This window comes from Anopheles moucheti, chromosome 2 (assembly GCF_943734755.1).
Source record: "Anopheles moucheti chromosome 2, idAnoMoucSN_F20_07, whole genome shotgun sequence".
NCBI lineage: Eukaryota > Metazoa > Arthropoda > Insecta > Diptera > Culicidae > Anopheles > Anopheles moucheti.
In genome coordinates, this window is record NC_069140.1 from 62,834,218 (window position 1) to 62,847,946 (window position 13,729).

The 13,729-nt window shown below is 35.2% G+C and overlaps 1 protein-coding gene across 3 annotated transcripts in view; it reads left to right on the plus strand.

The window, feature by feature from the left end:
* The window catches only part of LOC128302583 (SH3 and multiple ankyrin repeat domains protein 3), a 48,780-nt gene that overhangs the window by 16,153 nt on the left and 18,898 nt on the right, over positions 1-13,729 (plus strand). The window lies entirely within an intron of this gene.

A 13,729-nucleotide genomic window follows, 5' to 3' on the forward strand; every position in this document is an offset into this window, starting at 1 on the left:
GCGGAAGTGCATCTATCTATCCGCTGCCTGAATATTTGGCTCGGTTGGCAGAGAAGAAGTCTGAACAAATGTGTTGCTGCTGTTGGCTGTAGCGTTCGTAAACAGGAACGCTAAATATGGCCGGAGTTTCGCCTGGGCACGATTTTATACTTATCGAAGGTAGTAACCTGGATGAAACTGTATCAGATAGAAAGAAACTCATCATTCCGCCGAGACAACGTTAAAGGCATTTTTATTTTTATTGTTTACGTCGGGCTCTTTGATGCGAAAGGAAATCGCTGAGGGAAAGGTATGCAGCAATACGTTCCTCTTTCGATCACGAAACGGAAGCGTGCATTTCATCACACAGAGTCATCTGAGAATAACAGTACGTTTACCTATACCTGTTGCAGGTTTTTCGGAATACACCTAGTTTCATAAATAGCTAATTGGAGCTAGTTTCCACACAACGATTTTATTTATTTAAATCTTTACGTGTGTTAATATAACAATCTTGATTTAATAAAGATAAGTGACTCTGTATGGTTTTACATTTTTCTTTTAAATGGAATAATTTAATCGAGTTATGCCACTTATTGAACGGGGAAAAGTATATGGTATTCATACTTTTTATGTACTTTTTACTTAATAGCTACATTATTACTACAGCTAGATAAACATATACGTTCTATTAATCAAATGAGTGCGATACAACCCATCGCAAGTAAACGGTTACGCGGGAACAATTGATCGGCAGGATTGGATTTTTATCCAATCACGGCACATCACACATGTAAGAAAATAGCTCAAAAGCAGTCATCAAATGACCGCAAATCTCGGTTAGGCTTTCGGGACTTGATGGTAAAGTCGTCAGTGGAGTAGTTTTGCGCGGTATCCCATTCCAGTGCCTGCCGTCAGCACCGTCATCATCCTCATCATCGATGATTCGCTGTACATACGCTCCAACACTGAAACCGGCTTGGAATGCGGGCCAGCTTCCAAGCAAACCAAATACACCAACACTTGGTTGCGATCACGTACACACTGTCCAGACGGCTCGCGGCATTGTAGGGCTGTTGGACACAAACTTAAGCCAATGCTGTCGAGAGCTTTTTTCAGCGCGGCTAAATGGAAGTGGGTTTTGGAAAACCGGTTTTTCGTTTGAATTTCCGTTGTTCTTTTTTCGTTTCGCTCAACATCACACAAACGCTCCTGTAGCGTGGCCAATCGATAGCCGTTGGTCATGTCGCGCTGTGTAAGTGTGCGCACTCGCTCGCGGATCGACGTGTGCAACGTGGAAAAGAGAAATGGGTTAAGCTACACTGGAATATCTTACGAATGTGTGTCTCCTGAAATGGTGGCCGTGGCCAGGGCTTTTTTTCTAGTGCAAGGTGTGTGATGGTCGGGAATTCGAGCGATTGCCCATCCATCGTGCAACCGTTTGAACATGGTAAGCAATTTTGTATGTATTAGTTTGGCCATCATTGGGAACCCGTTTCGTCCGGTGCTTCTAACGACCAGCGATGCGAATCTCTGGAAATGGCGTAGTGTTGTCTTTCAAAACCCTCCTACGTTTCAGTCAGCTGAAAAGGGAAGAGAAATTTTTTAAAAGTCCTGTTCCAACTTCGCATTGATTTGTTGTTGCTCTGACGGGCTGTAGAATTTTCGAGAGATCTTGGTGAATAATATAAATTTCAAAATATTGTTTAAATTATTTCTTTGCCGCTTACTTTTGTTGGTCCACTGTATATCCCGTTTGTTGGGGATAATAATATAATCTTTCTCTAGGTGCCCTTTAATGCCCCTTGCAACCTGTCCAATACGAGCGTCAGTCGAAATGACATTTTCTTCAAAGTGCCTATCGGAGTCTTTGGTATAGCGGAATGGAGAAAAATGTCAGAACATGTGTGAAGTTTTGCTTTATATGTTCTATGTACGCCAAGACGAGTCAACTATGTATCTTGAAAGAATCACAAAGTCAAACTAGCTAGCTAAACTTGCTATACTACCTTTTTATGCTCCTTAATATTTGACCTTGTAGCGAAACGAGTTTAGTTCAACAATAAATTCTTGATTTACGGCATACCGAACATTATTGGAGCAGCTATTGTAGCATGACCGATAAGATTTATTGGTTCGCATTCTTGTTGCCCGTTAAAAAAGGATTATTTGTAAGTGTTTTACAGCTAATATCGCGGAATTGTGATAACGAATGAATGGTTCAATTCAAAAGCCCATGATCCAATCATAGATATTGGTAAATGCTTACGATATCAACTCTTATCTTAATGTAAAAAAATGGCACGCTTAGTATTGTAGCTGTTATTGCTACCTACAAAAGTTCGTTTTATAAAAGGTACATACGTACTAACAATTTCTAACGGTTAGCATTAATCCGAATCAATTTATGAAGAAACCGTTTTACATTGGTCAAGTACAGCATATGGTTTGTTGGATTGACGTAGGATTGAATGAGAACAAATAAATATAAAAAACGAACAACACTTTTTGCAATCTCCAACCATCAATTGAATGAGAAAGCTGTCAAAAAAGCTGTTGTGTTTGCTAATGATACACTTTTTTGCTGGTTTTACATCTTGAGTAATTGTGCCCATTTCCAAGAAGTGGGAAAAGTGTTCATTATTTCCATTTAAGGCTATGTATTTCATTTCATTCAATTTTACAATCCTTCACATTGAATTATGACATCTTATCGAATTATGCATGTTGGTTTGTATTGACCCTATTATGTATGACCATCATTAATCCTTTCATCGTATTCCTCGTATATCTATGTTCAACACGTTATTGGACAATTTGGAATTAAAATATTGAAAATATTTATTATTTTGTTGTTTAATTGTGATATATTTTTTCATTATGTTCAATATGTTCGTAACAATACTGAACTGTCTTGGCTGGGAAATGCCCCTGATGACACACAATTAATCGTCAACGTTATGCTTCGCAACTCGAATCGTCGAAAAGGTTGCCTATTGGTTTTGGGTAAGAAATTTGTGTGTAATGCATGTCTTTTTAGGAATCAATGGTGAATCATCACGTTGTTATTATAAGTTTGATAAAATATATTTTAAAAAACATTGTATTAATGATTTGGATATCTCAAAACTGTGTGTAAAAAAACACTTCTGTCCAACTATACAATCGGTTCGCTCCGATAGAATTCTGATGCAAGTGGCCTACAAACGATAAAAATGCATATCATATCGCAGCAAGGGGGGCTAAACTAAAATAAGCTGTTGAGCATTTCTCATATTCGCTTAGAACCAAGAATATCTCAGTTCAAAATTTGTACTGCTTATTTACTGCTTATAGACTTATTTTACCTCGTAGCCAGTATTTTTTTTTATAGTCAGCGCAGCACGAATCGTCATTGTAGCAAAAAAATCAAATATATGCATATAACTTATGTTTCATGCATCAGTGTTAGTTGCCAACTCCACACATCCCACATTTGAATTCAGAGCCGGATGTGTTCAATCAATTTAATCATACTAAAAAAGAAACAAAGAGAATAAATAGAATGAAAGCGCAATCTTCATTATTGGCCTGGGAACTATTTTCAACTGCACAACGTAGTTATCGGCTGCGAGAACTAAGAAGTACAAACGTTTGTTATTAGTTGATTTTTTAACACTACGACGAGCAAGACGTCCTATTGAGTCATCCTATTGATTATCTAAAACAAGATGTTCATAGTAATTGTAAGCGAATATGTTACTTCAATTCCGTACTATGTTTACTTTCATTGTGTTAATATACAAATATAAAAAAAAACCTCTAATTGTTTACTTAGTTTCGTTTCTTTCGTTATAATCATTCCAATGCCTCATGTTAAGAAAATTGTTTTTAGATGTTTTCGAGTTTGCAAGCTTCACAGATCCACAAAATGTTTCATGTAAAATTTTTATCAAATTGCTATAGAAGTAACCAATTGTAAGAACTGCGTTGATATTTATATGTATTTATGATGCCACCGGGACGCCTCACAATTTATAAAAATATGTTATGTAACCTAAAAATCAGTTGTGGTGCTAAGTAATAAACGAATCGCACTAAAGTTGTGAAAAATGTGTTGTCAACATGTCATGTCAACATGACATGTAAACTTGCAGAAAATATCTGTCACAAACTTACTACACACGGTGCTTGTGGAATTTTTTATGAAAGTGATAAAAAACCTTTTTCAATTTAGAAAACGTTTTTCCCATTCTATAAGATGAAGCAAAATTATGCCGGAATATTTCGATTGTTAACAACTGCAATTGCTTAATAAAACTTCTTAATTTTAATAATACATTCAATACTTCTTAACCACACTGTATAAAGCTTGATCGTTTTAAAGTGAAACACTATTCACGTAGGCAATTAAATATTTATCTTATAGTAACGGTGTCTCATGATAACTGGAACGGTACCAGTAGTACGCCCTCCAGTAAGTTAATAATTATGGAAGCCAACGAAATTTTCAAATTGTCAGTGATTTCGGTGCTAATAACTGCAGACAGTGTAGCGATAAAACGTAGGGCAATGTCAAATTATCACGATGGAGAGGTTAATCTAATAAGTGTGAAATATGGTGTATGTGTTGCTGTCAGTACGAACTTTCTTAGACATAGTGAGCAATTTTTTGGTCATGAATCGTTCGTTTCGTTCGTTTTTCACATTATGTCTACAATCTCGCGCACTTCTTGTTCGAGATATACACAATGTGACCTCAAAAGACAGATTAGATTAAACTAGGCTAACAACAGCGTTAGTGTCTAATTTTGCACGGCACTAGTCGATGTACGGTCTGGTAGATATTATATTAGTGAGGCCGAGCATTCGTACCATGGTTGCACTCTTGCTTGATGATCAGATGCCTTAGTAGTTTGCCTTTCGCTTGCATGGATATTTCCGTGGTTAACAAAGCAGGTTTGTTGCAGCTATAAATTATGAGCGGTTTGTTTCTGGAGCATCCCACCCGGTCCAGGGATTAGCGATGAGTCAATTGCAATGGACTTCTCACGCTTAAAACAAGAATTTTTCCTACCAATTCTGTGCGCATATACTTAAATTAGTTGTTAGAGATTACCATTCTGTTTAGTGAATCAATATTTTGTTTGTTAAATTCCACATTTGTTATAGAAGTTTTTTTTTATTATCGGTAGAACGATCAGGCGACTGTAAGAGTTTTACGGTAGTTGAATTTGTAATCTTCGTCTTGTGTACACCAATTTCGAGCAATTGTTCGATAATCATTACCAGTAGAAAAAAAAAACTTCTTATTTGAATTCATGCGGTGAATAGTGCACATAAGAAGATCTTTGTAACAAAGATCGATATTCAGCTTGGTTGGGATACTCAATGCTTTCAAAGAGATATAATAAGCATGGGTCTATCGGAAATGTCATTTCGGAAATTTGTTTCCTACAGGATGCAGGAATGAAGCACGAAGCCACAGGAAAATCAATTTGTGGTTTTCAATGTATCGAGTAAAGCTAACACACATTCTGTGGTATATTCTAAAACGATACAGTCTATAAAAAATCCATCGATGTAATTATGTCGCACCGTGGGACAGTTGGTATATCAATCGTCCTATTTCCGAAGCCTTACACTAAACTGTTTGATGTTTTAATGTTCCGTTTTGTAATATAATTAACATGTTTGAGTGTATAAGATATTTGATAATGTAGACCTCATGGTACCAGCTTAGTTATAGAGAACCTACTAGGCCCTGCTTCCATTAATAAAAAAAGCTTGATAAATGTCCTATTGTTTTAAATGTCTCTGTCTCTGATGTTGTGTTTTGTCTTCTATGTGTTTGGGTTTTATACACATTTTTATATATTTTGTTTACATTTGGTTAAAATATTTGGTTATATTTGGTATATTTGATTAAATAATATTTGGTAAAATATTTCGAAAATATTTGATTATGTACATTCGTAGCTCTTGGGGTATCGATTAATATAGCAAATTCCGTAATACACGACCTAACGACACGTGAGCTCAATGTTAAAATATCTTCTGAACTATACAACTTAACCGCAAAACTTCACGTTTCTGCTATAGGTAATCAAATTACAGCTAGTCTGCTAATAAGCAAAGCGGATCTCTGTTTCAGAGTCCCACATAGGAAGATATGCTCATACGAGATTGGCTGCAAATGTATTTATCGTATGGCATCAAGATATGAACGATTACACTGAAAGTTACCTTTGTATGTACTTAAGTGTACTTACGATGCAAATGTCTCAAAAGTGAACAATACTCGAGCAAAATTGTAGCTTTGTTTACTATCACGTGCATCGCAAGCATAGTGATCAAGATGTGAATTTCAGTAGCCGGAACGATACTTCTCACACATCCAACAATGTTCCATGGATCATGTGCTAAATTTGCGATGCGAATTTGCTGAATCGGAACGTAGAGAAAGAGAGAGTTTATATGCAGTGCAAACAGTTTTAAATGAAAGTTTAGACAGCTTTTCTACGATTAGCCTTTTCCACCCGAAGGAAAAAAAGTATGCTGAATGTAATTATCATCCACTTGGAAGAAAATAACCGCTATAAATCTGATTGCTTAGTTGCTATTTTTATAAACTGCATTCGAGGATGGTTAAGTTCAGTCCGAACGAGCAAAATCGTAATCATTTTATAGCCGCGCTTTATTTGAACTTTTTTGTCCTATGCCATCGACGACCGCACTTTGCCTGGTATTATCCCGTAGGTCGTCACTTATTATTGCACTTGTCGGCAGAAGAGCCTTTCCGTTTTAGGATTTAAAAGCCGCCTTTTTGCTTTAGGTGTACTTTACAACATTGCTTCTCATTTCTTTCGTTAATCTCAATCTATTCTGCTAAATTGGGACCGATAGTTAATGTTGGTGTGTAGCGGTAGAATAATTAACACAGACCATACACCCTCAGACATTACTGATCGAGACTCGAATTCGAAATTTGCGAAATAAAATACACGCGTGGTCGTATAAACTGCCATAAGCAGTAACCAATGATTTGAAGTTGGCTTTTGAATTATTAATCTTGGTAATTAGACCAATATTATCTTTTGGTTAAAATATATTCACTAATGTCCGTGAAATCGTGCAGATTAACGGCTGTGTGGGTGATATTGATATGATTTTTGTCAAAACATTTCTGCTTTCTGTTTAAGATGACGAGTTAAATTCCCAAACAGTGGATCATTTATTCAGGCGTATCATTTATATCATTTATTTTATTATAAAATAAAATTCAATTACATTGACTTAACCAATTCAATTCACACTGCCAATGTACGTTGTTAGGTTTAATCTCACTGTTCAAATAAAGAAGATTGAACGTTATTCAAGAAACTTACATTCCAGCGAGTTAAAGTCAATTTTATTTTGGAATGGACATTTTGCTAATTTGAATTGTTAAGCGTTGTTTATAGATGTTTCCAAAGAAATTATTAAACTTAAATCCCCATGTACGAATGTAAGAAAAATTCAAAGTAATGGCATTTGTGATCAGTATTGCATGGAGCGAATTTATTTATTTAGTCCAGTATTTCTTTTAAGAAAAACATGAATAATATTATTAATATCAAGGTTATTTTGATGTTGTTTATTCATGTTATGTTTTGTTTTATTGAAATAAGCTTGTGTTGTGTTGTGTTCGTTGTGGGATCTTTTGATGACGAAATGAAAAAAAATAACTTCCAACTTCAAACCGGTTTGAAATTATTGTGTGTATCAGAGTTTCAAAGCGGAGGATAATTGTTCGTTGATTACTGTAATTAAAGTCATAGATTGCTGCGTAAAATGTGTCTTTGCTATGAAACTTCAAAGACCCACAGTAAGGTTTTGATGTACATACTGTACATACAAAACTGTGCAAGGTGTATTGAGATGTGTGGAAGAACCTGGCTTTGCAGGGTGTAATAATTTTGTACGTATATACTGTTACCTAATGTAATCTAATTAACACATATCGACGGTGCATTTCATTGGCGATGGTACAAACATTTTACTTGCGTTTATGCGTTGTAAACAGTAAATAGTTAAATTCCATTAAATTTAAACACATGCATTTACTAGTTTTTTACAGTCTATTTAAATTATAATATCTCAAGCCTCAATGTTGGCAATCTTTCTTGGTTTTAAAGTTTAATATTTAAGCGTTTAATATAAATAAAACATAAAAACATTTTTTATGTGAATCGTACCACTGTTTATTGTGCTATATGATATGTGTGTTGTACTGTAAAAGCGTTATAGAATGATGGACGATGTTTTTAAACATGTAATTACAACAAAACTTTGTTACACCTTAATAAAAATATGTCGTTTTTTGCCATTCATGCGAAGAGTAGGAGTGTTATGTTGGAAACGAGAGATATACGATTTCCTCTCCAAGTGATCCTACGTCCTCTTCAGAAAAGAGGCATTACGTCGCAGTGCATGCGACGTTTTTATGATTATACAGGCACTATAAGGGAGGTACACTGGCGGTTATGGTATACTATTATGTAATAGCGGCATGACTGACACAGTATCTCGTGAACTTCGAGATCGGATGGAAAACACCAGAAAGCCTCAAGAGTTGAATGAAGAAATCTCCCAATAGTGATCACCTTGAGAAGGCCAGCCGTGGGATTTCGCACGATATCTTTTTGATATTTCTTTCCCTGTTGCACCTACAACAACAATGGTCCCATTCAATTCTCTTGAGGCTAATGTGGTCTAATGTTTTTTTTTTAATTTTAGCATTGCTTCAGGATAATGTAACGACCAAGTGTTCACACTTGGTACAACGCTGGCTATGTAAAGACATTGTGGCTTGATAGGCAAGGCGCAAGTTTTCTATGGCAGGAACTGCCGCATCGATTGTCCTTAGCCATGAACGAGTGACAGAAATTGTGTTGCTAAGGATTTAATATCATGGTACCTTTTTCACATGTATGATGCAGACATTCGAATTTGTTCTCCTTGTATGTATGAAACATGAGACTGCCATAGTTTACAAAAATAGATACATCATTAATCATCGAACTTATGGTCATTAACGAAAAGTAAAGAAAAATGTAGAGTTGGGATTTGATTATCTATTCTATAAAATATCTAATTTAACAATACAAACACGTTTGTGTTTGTAGTTGATTTACTGAATATTGTTTTAATATATATATAAATAATATAATATAAATTATACGATTATACAAATCAAAATAAGATGAAACTAATCTATTCTGCCGCCATTAACAAATTTAGTTTTATCTATTTTTATTCCTGCCAACAAATTGCTTAAAATACTCGATATAGTCGTTGAATAGTTCCAAATAATTTGAATTTTGTGTTTTGGTGTTTTAAACACGTCTATATTAGGTTTAATTCAATCGAGCTTGTTCAGATATGTTAGTGTTCTTAATAACATTTGCGTCATCAAAACTCTGGCGACAGTAGGACTGGATTATAAGTCCAATGAATAAGTGAATAAGTCCAAATTCAACCAACAGTACAAAATGGATCACAGTCAAATCAAATTTTTAAATCCTCAATTCTGTGACGAATGATTCATTATGACATATGCTAATCAAATGTATTTAAGATGGTAATGAAAATCGGGCGCTATTTCTTCGACTGTCTTCCGTATTCTGGACGTTTTTCTTCCGGCCTAACTTATCATTATGATCTACACAAATAGTCTTGAATGTCATCAAAACAGGGTGCACAAAAATATCATCTGTTTGACTATAGACAACTGGTTATACGTTATACCAAATCAATTGGAATGGTTTCATTTCTCCCTGAGAGACTGTAAGAAGTGTTTTCTAATACAAACCTGTTTTTATTCGACAATTTTCACACACCAACTGTACCACGTCCAGATGGTGTTTTGGCGACAGACAGACTGGTTTTGTTGTAGATCGGTCAGAAAGCAGCGATTGAACATTCACTAGTCAGAACAAGTTGTAGTCTGGCTTAATCAAGAATATGACGAGAAACGTACGTAACGAAACGTATTTGTAAGTTGCTTCTAAACTTGGCAAACGAACTGGTGTACGTAAAACAACCGCGTTCTGAACATTTGAGATTCGAAATTGCTTGATCGGATTATGACTTGCGTCATTAGAGCACTAACCTTAGAACCTGAGCAACAGACTTGTTGGCTACCATTTCCTGTTCACCAAAATTCACCTGCACATTGTCGTTGCGAAAAAAAGATCTTTGTGTACTAGTCCATCTACTGTCCGGAGCAAACATGTCAAAGATCTTTATGTATTCTTGCCAGCGTAGAAGAAAAGTTTAATATAGTTCCGATCTTCGTCACTTATAAAAGTATCGCATATTAAGTAAGCAGTTCTGTTTTATAGATATAACATATTAACAAAAAAATAACTAAAATAAATTTGTTATAAAGTTTACACTAACATATTTTTTGGTTCTGTATTATATTTTGTTTTCGCTCTTTTATAATGATTGATTGTATTATTTACTTACGACAATGTGCATTGGTTTTCTCAAATTCCATAGATTTATGTTATGTTTATCCAATATTTGCCTTTACATTTATCTTCCACTGTGTTACGCTCAAATATTTAAAGTGGTGTATGCGATACCGTGGTGTATTTTTTCGTTATGTTCTGTTGATGATTGTTGATATTCTGTGCCGTTAGATATTTATAGCTAGATTCTACCGAACCAAAAATAAACCACCTGCATGTAATGCGCAGTAGCTCGGAAGATTGAATTATTTATCCATCATTTGCATCGTGGTACATGACAGGCTGTTTCAACTAAAATAATCCAAGTATCCATATACCGGTGGCATGATGGTAGCGGCACCGGTCTTCAAACGAGCGGACCGGACCAAAATCCCATTCGGACGAATCCCTCGTAACAAGTACTGACTATCGGGCTACGTGGTAAAATAATAAGTATAATAAGCCAGTAAAATAATAGCCAGTAATAATAAAAAGTATAATAAGCCAGAAATAGGCAGGCATGACCTAGTAGTATGTCGTTACGCCAAGAAGAAAGAGAGGTGTTCTTCGGCTACCAGGAAATGATGCAAGAATTAATTAACGGAGAAGTGTTTATTTTTTAACCAAATGGGCCACCATTGGTAGAAACAGAGCAGTATCTTATTTTTCATTAAATTGATGTAATGTACAGGAAGTTTCTCCTCCGATATGAGTGTATAGTGAAAGTCGAGAAACTAAACTGCCGTGAACGTTAACAATACGGCTAATATAAATGCACTAGCTTAGAGCAGGAGAAGAAGTAAATATTTAAAATGTTAAACTTATGCCATGATATTTTAATTTAAACCTTCTAAAGCTAAAGCGATATACTTATTGTAATATAACATAAACTATTATTAACATTTACATTAAATCCACAACTTACCGAAGATGTCTTACTTTTAGACCAGCTCTTAGGAACAATTAGCAAAAGGTCGTTTATGAACTTGATTTTATTCAACTGGTTCTTAACTTACATTTACATCATTTACTGTCTTGATGATCTTGGGGCATCGTGTGAACGCTGTTGACCTTCCTGTTATGAAACACAAAGAAAAACATATTTTAACTAGCTTGTCTTCCGTTACTCTTTTCGGACGATGTAGAATTTTGGTTAATTTTTAAGTTTAATAAAAGTGTGAATATATTTTTTGTAAATCATACGGCCCTCGGCCGTCATAATGGAATTAAATAAATAAAAAGATAAATATTTTTTGTAAACCAGATTGTTCATGCCCTAAGCTGCAGTTGGTTTTAAATTGGTTGCTTGATAAGATAACTATTCATTCTACACTTCAGAAAAGTTTATGTTGGGGATTATTTGTGTACACAGTAAGAATCAATCTGCAGTTCTTGAGGTTGTTGTATATTTTGCACAATTGTATGGTAATTCCTCAACCACCAGCATGGTCTAAATGTCTAGGAACGATAGACCGTCAACTTCAAGGTTTGCCAATTTTCTCAAAGAACTCGGGTAATACAATTCAAAGGTAGACATGGAGAGAATATAAATGAGGCTTTATACGTTTTTAAATTTGTGGTTGGAGCATCAAATGAGACATGTGCAGTGATCGTGTTTTAATGCTGAAATAATAGTAGACATAATTCCAAATTACATTTCATGACGCATCTCTTTCTTGCAATTTAGCTTTGTGTTTGGAATTTTCCTTAAGTTTCCTATTTAAAGTGTCTGTTTAATTTATATTTGCGTTGGAAATGAATTAAACACCTTCAGAAAATCTTTATCTGAACACGCTATAATGTTGCATTGCACTCGCGTGAGGTTCAAATCTTAATTTCACTGTGCATTCCCTAGACCGAAATGACTATCAGACCATTTGTAAATCAAAAAGCTCCACGGTTGAAAAACTAAGTGAAGTAAAGTGGAGTAGATAAATAGAGTGTGGTACAGTAGAAGTAGAAAGGCCGTTTTTGCATATGTGTCAAAACGGTTTAAAAAGGTGTTATTCATACTTTCGATTTGACATCCCATTGCTGCCAGACGTATAGTGACCAACGCGAGCCATATGAATTTCAAGTCAACTATGGCAACTTCTGCTCAACCATAATGTGAACGAAAAAATTGCTGCGGGTGTTTAACTACTGACATAATAATTATTTTCATATTCAACGTCGACAAGCCACGATTGCTACCAGCGTGCTCAGAGTGATGATCAGGAATTTGAAAGATGAAAAACTGCTGCCTATTGTAGGGTACGGGTGATGTATTCATTCGCTTCCAACAGCGAAATGGGAATGGAAAGGTTGGCCATAACGTTTATGCACATGAATGGCTGACTAGATTTCTAAAGGGGAGTTAGGCTAAGCGTAGTCAAGCGCCCTTACTCATTTTCTACTCAGCGCAATCAACGCCAAAAATGATCGTAAGCGTGTCTCGTTTGATAATTATACAGCAGAGAAGGAATTACCCAAATCGTCAATTATGATTAGCAACTCTAGATTGATAGCTCTTTACGTGTACTAGTGTACAATATTGATGTAGCGAAGGAAAAAGTGAGAAGAGATCTGTCAACAGTTTCCTTCGAATTGAGACCAAATCTTTCATGGAGTAGCTACGTAGCTAACAGAAGCGCACCCGTTTCTATACAACTTGTGTAGGAATGCTGTTTCTTAGAGTTTTGTTCCCAGATTTTCACACAAATGTTCAACAAAAAAACTAGAAAATCTAAACCGATGGTTTAAATGTGATTTATTGTTTGTACACCAGCAGTGCTCGAAATTTTTACCTGATTAATTGTGTGACCATGAAAAATGACGATAATTTATCATACAGGAAAAACGAGGATATAACGCTCTAAAGTTTGAACACTGATTAGCGAAAACAACTAAAGAAATCAAAGGTCGTACACAATAAATAATTAAAAGTATAATCACCAAGGAGATTCAACTGTATAACGTTTTTTGTTTATAATATATTATTAGTAATATATTATCATAATATATTGTTGATATATTTTTATTGATATATTAATAAAAATATATAATTATATATGGTTAGTTGTTGTTTTTATAACAAAAACAAAAACTATACAAAACACAAAAAGTGTTTGCACACTTACACAAACTCTTTGCATACTTACGAGCACCTTTGGGGATTCATGTTGGCGTCATTGTGAGATCGCATATGTATATGTGGTTTTCTCTGTCAACATGGCTGTTATAGCAACTTCAGACGAACAATTGGCGATCGCCTACGCACTGATTGCGTTGATCCG